Source organism: Rhinopithecus roxellana, chromosome 11, assembly GCF_007565055.1.
Source record: "Rhinopithecus roxellana isolate Shanxi Qingling chromosome 11, ASM756505v1, whole genome shotgun sequence".
NCBI classification, from domain to species: domain Eukaryota; kingdom Metazoa; phylum Chordata; class Mammalia; order Primates; family Cercopithecidae; genus Rhinopithecus; species Rhinopithecus roxellana.
In genome coordinates, this window is record NC_044559.1 from 57,656,932 (window position 1) to 57,666,298 (window position 9,367).

Here is a 9,367-nt window from a genome sequence, read left to right on the forward strand (position 1 = left end):
GCAGGACCTGAGAGAATATCTCAAAAGGAAAAAAATATTTTGTAATGTTCAAGTTATCTGTATATCAGTTAAGGGGAACTTTTATCTTGTAACAGGGTCTACATGATTCTGAGGCAACAGGCAGCAAACCACTATGAGGAAGCAGGCTGACCTCATGACTAATGCAGAGTGTGCCGCAAGCTTGGCCTATTTTCATTTATTCCCTTTCCTTCTCCCCTGATTAACTCTACAGTTTATATACACTTTATAGAGAAGGAAGGGGGATGGTTTCACTACTGTATGTTGGATTGTCTACCACAGAGCACAAGATAGATGAGGACTCTGCCTCCAATACCCCATGGAAGGCTGTGGACATGTTATAAAGGATCTTCCATTCCAGGCCAAGGAGTCTGGATCTGAATCTATAGGGAATGAGTTCCTGAAGACTTTAAAGTAGGGAGTTACCAGTCAGTGTAGTTCAGAGTGGGATTATTCTGGCAGCAGAGCTTCTGAAAAGGGAAGGAGCAGGTGTTAGGGAGGCCAAGAAGGAGGCTGCTCTCATAGTGTGAGTAAAAGATGATGGGGCCTCTCTGCTTCTGCTACTGAAGTCTAACTGTTGTAACAAATAGACCCAACCATGTCATAGCTCAACTCAAGAGGCATTGCTCTGGGCAGTCACTCAGGACTGTGGGGTAGCTGCCCTCTGACATGTTCACTCAGAGACCCAGGCTCTGCTATGTGCAGCTCCACCTCCCACAGGGCCTTGTAGCTAGTAGCATTCAGCCAGCAGAAGATGAAATGGCAGGAAGAATATGAATGGCAGGTTCCTAGGGGCCAAGCCTGAAAGAGGCATGTGCCCCTTTATTCATCTTTCCATTGGCATGGCCAGGTAGATACCACAGAGCCTTAGAAAACCATGCTCTCTCTCAAGTGCCCAGGACGACAAGGAGAATGGATTGTGGATAACTTTTGGAAGTTTCTTCTATAAGACATGAACAAAGAGAAACTGGCTGGAAGGATGAAGATGCGGGGATGAAATGAGGAGATCCTTTCTGCAGTATGATCACAGGATATGGTCACAATTTGGAAGGAAGCTAGAAAATGAAAGGGAGAGGCTTGATGATGACCCAGAAGTTTCTAGCTTGGAAAACTGAAACGAAAAATATTGCAAATAAGATGTAATCTTTTTTGGAGGGCAATATGGTGTTATCCATCAAAATTTCGGATGGAGTATACCTTTCACACAAACATTCTACTTTAAGAACTTATCCTACGGAAAAATTAACACAATCTATATGCAAAGACATTCACTGAAGTATTACTTGAATTAGCCAAAAAAAGGAAAATTATGTAAATGTCCACAAAGAGGATGAGTTAAAATAAATTATAGGCATATAAGTATGCAACTATTAAAAATAGCAAGATTAATCTATATGTATTGATATAAAAGGATGTCTGAATTGCACTGTCACATTTAAGAAGCAAGTTGCAGAACGATATATACAACTGTGTTTTGGGATAAAAATATATGTATGTATATTCATTGAAGAAAAACTCTAAAAGAATATACCAAAATCATTAGTGTTTATTTTGAGAGTGGTATATTGTTTAAATGTATTTTTTCTACAGACTGCCTGTTTTCACTTGCATAATAAAAAACAAATATAATTTTGGTTTTCAAAGTTATTACTATCATTGTATAGATTAGATAAAGCCATGCATGCATAGGCTTAAAGGAAGGAGCAGGAGGTGAGTTCCGGGAATGTATGTGTGCACTTGTGGATATGTGTGCTGTTGTTTTTGTTGTTCCTCCAAAGCACTTTGTAACATCAACAGTTTTCTTATTTTAGAAAAGAGAAAACAGAGGCTCAAAGAAACTAATGCTTGAAGATCACACACATCCGAAGGATCTTTACTCAGGCTTCATGTAAAAGATTGTCAAGCCCTTCTCTGCCAGGGCTCTACTCTACACAGGCCCCCAGCAGGCAGACATGAGTGGTGGCCTGATGGGCCCACAAGAGTGAGTGGAGAGAGCAGGGAAACAAAGGCAATGAGCAAAATAACATGGGACATGCCTTTTATTGGAAGAACAAGTGAAATGTCGACTAAAATAACCTGTTTGTCTATTTTTGCCTTGCCCAATTCCTCTTATTTCTCTTTCCTCTTCTTACTCCTTCCTTCTTTTTGGATTCTGCCATTTTTTTCTTTTCCTTCCTCTCCCTACTAAAAAGAAAAAAAAAAAAAAAACTGAGATAAGGAGACAGGGGAGGAAGAAAGGAGATACAAACCTTTCCATTGCTTTCTGTATTGTCCAAATGTAGCCATAGGGCTTTTTGTTTGTTTGCGTTGTATATGTTTTTATTTTAGTTTGTAATTGTAGGCGCTTGAAAGACACAGGCAGTGCAATTTGGGGTATTTGGTATTCTGCCTTCTACAGGGAAACAGTCATATCCATAAACCTCTATTATTAACCTCTTGATCATAGGTACCATTGAAGAAATAAGTGGCAGTCGTTGATTTGTTAAAATTATACATTGATCTTAGCAATTAAGTTCTGTGTGTCTATCCTTTCTTAATCGATCTAGTCATCTTTATCAAATGAGTTCCATGAAACAAATAACAAGGGCGTACATTTAGTTTTAAATTATTTGTGTTGTTTTTGATGAATCATAAGAATGTACAGTAAAGATTATAAAAGAGATTGTGTCTGTAAGGTATTTCATAGTGAACCTAAACATCACACATACTTGTATGAGTTCATAGAAGCCTATTTCCACATAATGAGACACTCCATAATCTACATTTGAAATCTGATTGTTAGCTTTACAGTCACTACATACAGAGAGACAGAGAGAGAGAGAGAGAGAGAGAGAGAGAGAGAGAGAGAGAGAGAGAGAGAGAGAGAGAGAGAAACTTGGCTTGGCAAATATCACTAACAGCCAGTACTATTGCAACTTCATCCCTATTGCTTTACTTATAAAAATGATAAGCAAAAGAGGGGTTCTTGCATTTAATGTAACAATGGGATTGTTATTGTACAGATAATCCTAAAATGCAGATGGTGATATCTAAATAAAGTTAGTAACAATTACTGAAAATAGTTTGTTATATTCTTTTTTAATAAATGAAAATAATAAGCTTCACCATGTAGATTTGCTTTGAATATAAGAATTCAGACAACTCCAAAGTTATTGCTGTGTATTCAGATGACAACAAAAGGTGTAATATTTTTATTTGTAATAAAAATTCACATAATGCGCTCTTCAAAAAATATGATTGTGTGTGAATGTCTTAAATGGTTATCATTTCTAGAAATCTTCTTCAGCTTTCTCTGCTCTCAAGAAAATCAAATAAATTAGATGAGACTGAGCATTAATTGGTTGCCAAGATTCATTTTTGTAAAAATCATTTTGGAGTTGTAGATGTTCATAAAAAGACTAATTGCAAAGTGGTTTAAATTATTTTTATTATGATTTAATTGTTCAAAACAATTTTCCCTTAGGATTATTTTTTCCAAGTCATTTATTTCACTTTATCAAATGACCTTTTAAGAAGTTCTATAATCAGCATATGTTGTCAAGACAAAATAGAAAATATGCAGATACACCGGCACTGTCAGCTTTCTTTTCTTCTTTCTTCTCTCTTCTCTCTCTCTTTCTCTCTGAAAGCCATGTATCTTCTTCTTAAAATAATTCAAACAAGAAAGACACCTATAAATAAAAATCAAAAAGCCCTGCCTTAATTTAATCAGCCTAATTTAGCTTTTGTGAAAAGTGAAAATATTTTAAAATATTATAGCCAATACTTGATATGAAAAAGAATATGAAAACATTCAGACAGATATTGTTCATAATATTCTATTAGTCCATTCTCACACCACTGTAAAGAAATACCTGAGATGGGGTAATTTATAAAGAAAAGAGGTTTAATTGGCTCATGGTTCCGCAGGCTGTGCAAGAAGCATAGCCGCTTCTGCTTTTGGGGAGGCCTCAGGAAACTTACAATCATGGCGGATGGTAAAGGGGAAGCAGGCACATCTTATGTGGATGGAGCAGGAAACCTAGAGAAAGGGGAAGTGCTACACACTTTTAATCAAACAGGTCTCATGAAAACTCACTCACTATCATGAGAAGAGCACTGAGGGGATGGTGCTGACCCATTCATAATTAACCAGCCCCATGATCCAATCACCTCCCACCAGGCCCCACCTCCAAAATTGGGGATTACAGTTCAACATGAGATTTGGTAGGGACACAGATCCAAACCATATCAAATATTAATACATCACCTAGAATATATAATAAATACATAATACGAATATATATATATATATATATATATATATATATATATATATATATATATATATCTTTGTTTCTTTTTCACAAATCCGAATTTTCAATTAAGTGTTGCATTTTGTATTTAAAGTTTTTTATATGGGGATCTTTGAAAACCCTAAAAGCTGTTTCTTTCCAGGAATACAGTCTTGCACATTTTCCTTTCTGTGTGCCAACCAATACCAAAGTGTGTCAGTCATCAAAATACATACAGATAAAGAAATACAACCTAGTATATTCGCATTTGCCTAGTGTGAAAGTTGTATTATTTGACATCTGAGTTCCCAAGATAGAGAGGAAGCTTGGAGACTGACAGTCTAACTGATAGTCCCCTTTCTATTCATACATTGAGCAAGTTTCCATGGAGTTGATATGAAGATTTGGACTATCTGCCCTTCCAGTCTTGTGACGACCCCAAGAAAAGTAATAAAGGTGAAAAACAGAATGGGATTCATCTGCAAATGATCAAACAAACACAACATTCTTTAATGGCTAAAAGCTGAGTGTATTTAATATATAACTTACTCTCAATAATAATGTCAGTCTCATCTCCGCTCCTTCTAGGATCTCCTCCTGGTTCGGCCCATCTGTCTCCACTCCTGCCTCCACCATGTCCATCAGGGTGACCCAGAAGTCCTACAAGGTGTCCACCTCTGGCCCCCGGGCCTTCAGCAGCCGCTCCTACACGAGTGGGCCTGGTGCCCGCATCAGCTCCTCGAGCTTCTCCCGAGTGGGAAGCAGCAGCTTTCGGGGTGGCCTGGGCGGCGGCTATGGTGGGGCCAGCGGCATGGGAGGCATCACCGCAGTCACGGTCAACCAGAGCCTGCTGAGCCCCCTTAACCTGGAGGTGGACCCCAACATCCAGGCCGTGCGCACCCAGGAGAAGGAGCAGATCAAGACCCTCAACAACAAGTTTGCCTCCTTCATAGACAAGGTACGGTTCCTGGAACAGCAGAACAAGATGCTGGAGACCAAGTGGAGCCTCCTGCAGCAGCAGAAGACGGCTCGGAGCAACATGGACAACATGTTCGAGAGTTACATCAACAACCTTAGGCGGCAGCTGGAGACTCTGGGCCAGGAGAAGCTGAAGCTGGAGGCAGAGCTTGGCAACATGCAGGGGCTGGTGGAGGACTTCAAGAATAAGTATGAGGATGAGATCAATAAACGTACAGAGATGGAGAATGAATTTGTCCTCATCAAGAAGGACGTGGATGAAGCTTACATGAACAAGGTAGAGCTGGAGTCTCGCCTGGAAGGGCTGACTGATGAGATCAACTTCCTCAGGCAACTGTACGAAGAGGAGATCCGGGAGCTGCAGTCCCAGATCTCGGACACATCTGTGGTGCTGTCCATGGACAACAGCCGCTCCCTGGACATGGACAGCGTCATCGCTGAGGTCAAGGCACAGTACGAGGAGATTGCCAACCGCAGCCGGGCTGAGGCTGAGAGCATGTACCAGATCAAGTATGAGGAGCTGCAGAGCCTGGCTGGGAAGCACGGGGATGACCTGCGGCGCACCAAGACTGAGATCTCCGAGATGAACCGGAACATCAGCCGGCTTCAGGCTGAGATTGAGAGACTCAAAGGCCAGAGGGCTTCCCTGGAGGCCGCCATTGCAGATGCCGAGCAGCGTGGAGAGCTGGCCATTAAGGATGCCAACGCCAAGTTGTCCGAGCTGGAGGCCGCCCTGCAGCGGGCCAAGCAAGACATGGCGCGGCAGCTGCGTGAGTACCAGGAGCTGATGAACGTCAAGCTGGCCCTGGACATTGAGATCGCCACCTACAGGAAGCTGCTGGAGGGCGAGGAGAGCCGGCTGGAGTCCGGGATGCAGAACATGAGTATTCATACGAAGACCACCAGCGGCTATGCAGGTGGTCTGAGCTCGGCCTATGGGGGCCTCACAAGCCCCGGCCTCAGCTACGGCCTGGGCTCCAGCTTTGGCTCTGGCGCGGGCTCCAGCTCCTTCAGCCGCACCAGCTCCTCCAGGGCCCTGGTTGTGAAGAAGATCGAGACACGCGATGGGAAGCTGGTGTCCGAGTCCTCTGACGTCCTGCCCAAGTGAACAGCTGCGGCACCCCCTCCCAGCCTGCCCCTCCTGTGCTGCCCCAGAGCCTGGGAGGGAGACCACTATGTAGGGTACCACTGGGAACAGGAGACCACCTGAGGGCCCTCAGCCCACCCACAGGGGAGTTTACTACGTGGGGACCCCCCCCTTGCCCATGCCTCCAGCTATAAAACAATTCAATTGCTTCTTTTTTTGGTCCAAAATAAAACCTCAGCTAGCTCTGCCAAAATAATAATAATAATAATAATAATAATAATAATAATAATAATGTCAGTCTCATCTCTATGTACTCATCTATATGATGGTACTTGGAGACAGGGCATTTGGGAGGTAATTAGGTCACAGGGTGGAAGCTTCATGATGGGATTAGTGACCCTATAAGAAGAGATAAGAAAGAGCTTGCTTTCTCTGTCTTCTCCCTCTACCAGGTAAAGTATGCAATGAGAAGATGGCAGTCTGCAAACCAGGAAGAGGGCCTTCAACAAGAACCCAACCATGCTGCCACTCTGGTCTCACAGTTCCAGCCTCCAGAACTGTGAAAAATAAGTATTTGTTGTTTAAGCTACCCATCCTATGGAATTTATTATATCAACACAAGCTAACTAAGACACATACATTAATATGTGGCCATGGAGGAAATATGAAAAAAAACAAAAAGTGGAAACATACACAGATTAAACAGTTTTGTTATGGATTGAGTTATGTACCCTTCAAATTCACATGTTGATGCTCTAACCCATGATGTGACTTTATTTGGAGACAGGGCCTTCAGGGAGATAATTAAGGTTAAATGATGCCAGGCGCAGTGGCTCACACCTGTTACCCCAGCACTTTGGGAGGCCAAGGCAAGCGGATCACCTAAGGTCAGGAGGTCAAGACCAGCCTGAACAACATGATGAAACACCATCTCTACTAAAAATACAAAAATTAGCCAGGCATGGTGATGCATACCCATAATCCCAGCTACTAGGGAAGCTGAGGCAGGAGAATTGCTTGAACCTGGAAGGCGGAGGTTGCTGTAAGCCAAGGTCACACCACTGCACTCCAGCCTGAGCGAGAGAGTGAGACTCCGACTCAGAAAAAAAAAAAAAAAAGGTTAAATGAGGTGTTATGGGGGGTCCCTAATCCAATAAGGCTCATATCCTTATAAGAAGAGGAAAGGACATTGGCTCTCTCATCTGCCATGTGAGGCCATGTGAGGGCTCAGCAAGAAGGCTTCAGTCTACAAGACAAGAAGCGAGACCTTACTAGACACCAACCCTAAAGGCACCTTAATCCTTCTAGTCCTCAGAACGGAGAGAAAATAAACGTATGTTATTCCAGCCAGCCAGCCTATGATATTTTGTTACGGTTGCCTGAGCAGACTAATACGGGTTTAAAATGTGTGTTCATCCATTTGCTAATGAAAGGTGAATGGAAAAGGAAAGATGGAAGACACAGGAGAGGTGCAATAACTGGTGGAGCAAGGTACCAGAGGAGACTCGAGGTGATGGCATCCAGAACACAGGCAACTTTTGTTGAAGAGAGCAATTGTTCCAGAATCTTCTAGATAGGGACTTTGAGAACTTCATGAGCATTCTGACTTCTGGCATGTACAGTATTTTAAAAAACGTTTCAAAGTTGTACCCGTTCCCCTTTAGCTTGGAGGAAATGATCCCTCTTCCAAAACTAAGCCTTCGCCTATGCTTAGGGTTTCAAAACTTCCCACAACCTGGAGATCTCTTGGACTGGTTTCTTCCTCACCTTTCTGCAGTACCTCTCCTTGACCTCTATCTCCTGATATGGTTTGGCTGTGTCCCCACCCAAATCTCATCTTGAGTTGTAGCTCCATAATTCCCACATGCTGTGGGAGGGACCTGGTAGAAGATAATTGAATCATGGGGGCAGGTCTTTCCCATGCAGTTCTCGTGGTAGTGTGAATAAGTCTCAAGAGATCTGATGGTTTTATAAGGGGAGTTCCCCTGCACAAGCTCTCTTCTCTTGTCTGCCACCATATGAGACATGTCTTTCACTTTCTGCCACAATTGTGAGGGCTCCCCAGCCATAAACCTCTTTTTCCTTATAAATTATCCAGTCTCAGCTATGTCTTTATCAGCAGCATGAAAACAGACTAATACAATCCCCCACTACCCAGACCCAAGTACCCAGTGCACTAGTCCAGCATTTTCCTCTCTCTATGACTCATGAATCCTTTTCATAATAATTTGCCAACAATTTCCTTTAAAATTTTTCATGGTATGAAACAAAGTAATTTTAAGTTGAAAAAGGTTTTAAAGTTTTTTAGATCAGTGTATTATTAAAGACCATATTACAAAATTCATTTAATAAAAATTTCATTAATATCTATTCCATGTATTAAAAATCGTAGCTTTTCCCCATTTATTATATGACACATACTGCTTGATTTACTTTAATTATGTAAGAAAAAAGGATGATTGAGTAATAAATTTCAAAATGACACTGTATGTGGTGTGGAGACTAATGTATATTAAAAACATAGATTAAAATTTAATTACATGTTACATCATCAAGATTTGACTGCTTTAGTAATTTTTAGGCTATTTGCAAGCACTTTCCAAATAACACACTTTTATTAGATGAAAGCCAAACTAGATATGATTATTAGTATATTTTTTCTCTTTTTTCTGTTTATTTTTTAAGCATTGGAGACATCTTGGTAAGCTTTATAAGAATGTTGCTATCTGACTTGTGGATCTGACTTGTGAAAATTATCTTGAGCTAAATTTGCAGAAATATTACTATCATTTGCTTCTCAATAACTTATATTCTAACACTAGTTTTCCTTACATTGTGTTTTTAAAAATTCCCCCTTTACAGCCCCAATATGTAACTGAAAAAAACATCAATTAAAAACTTCAGGAGTCTGAGACCAGCTTGGCTAACATGGCGAGATCCCACCTCTACAAAAAAAGGAAAAAAGTTAACCAGGCATGGTGGCTCTCACCTGTAGTCCCAGCTATTCAGA

General features: G+C 41.4%; 1 pseudogene across 1 annotated transcript; it reads left to right on the forward strand.

Moving 5' to 3' along the window:
• The first annotated feature begins 4,868 nt into the window (after positions 1–4,868).
• LOC104655696 lies at positions 4,869–6,608 on the forward strand (annotated as a pseudogene). The gene has a single exon (XR_747006.2). The product of XR_747006.2 is annotated as a keratin, type II cytoskeletal 8 pseudogene (transcript).
• Positions 6,609–9,367: the final 2,759 nt, after the last annotated feature.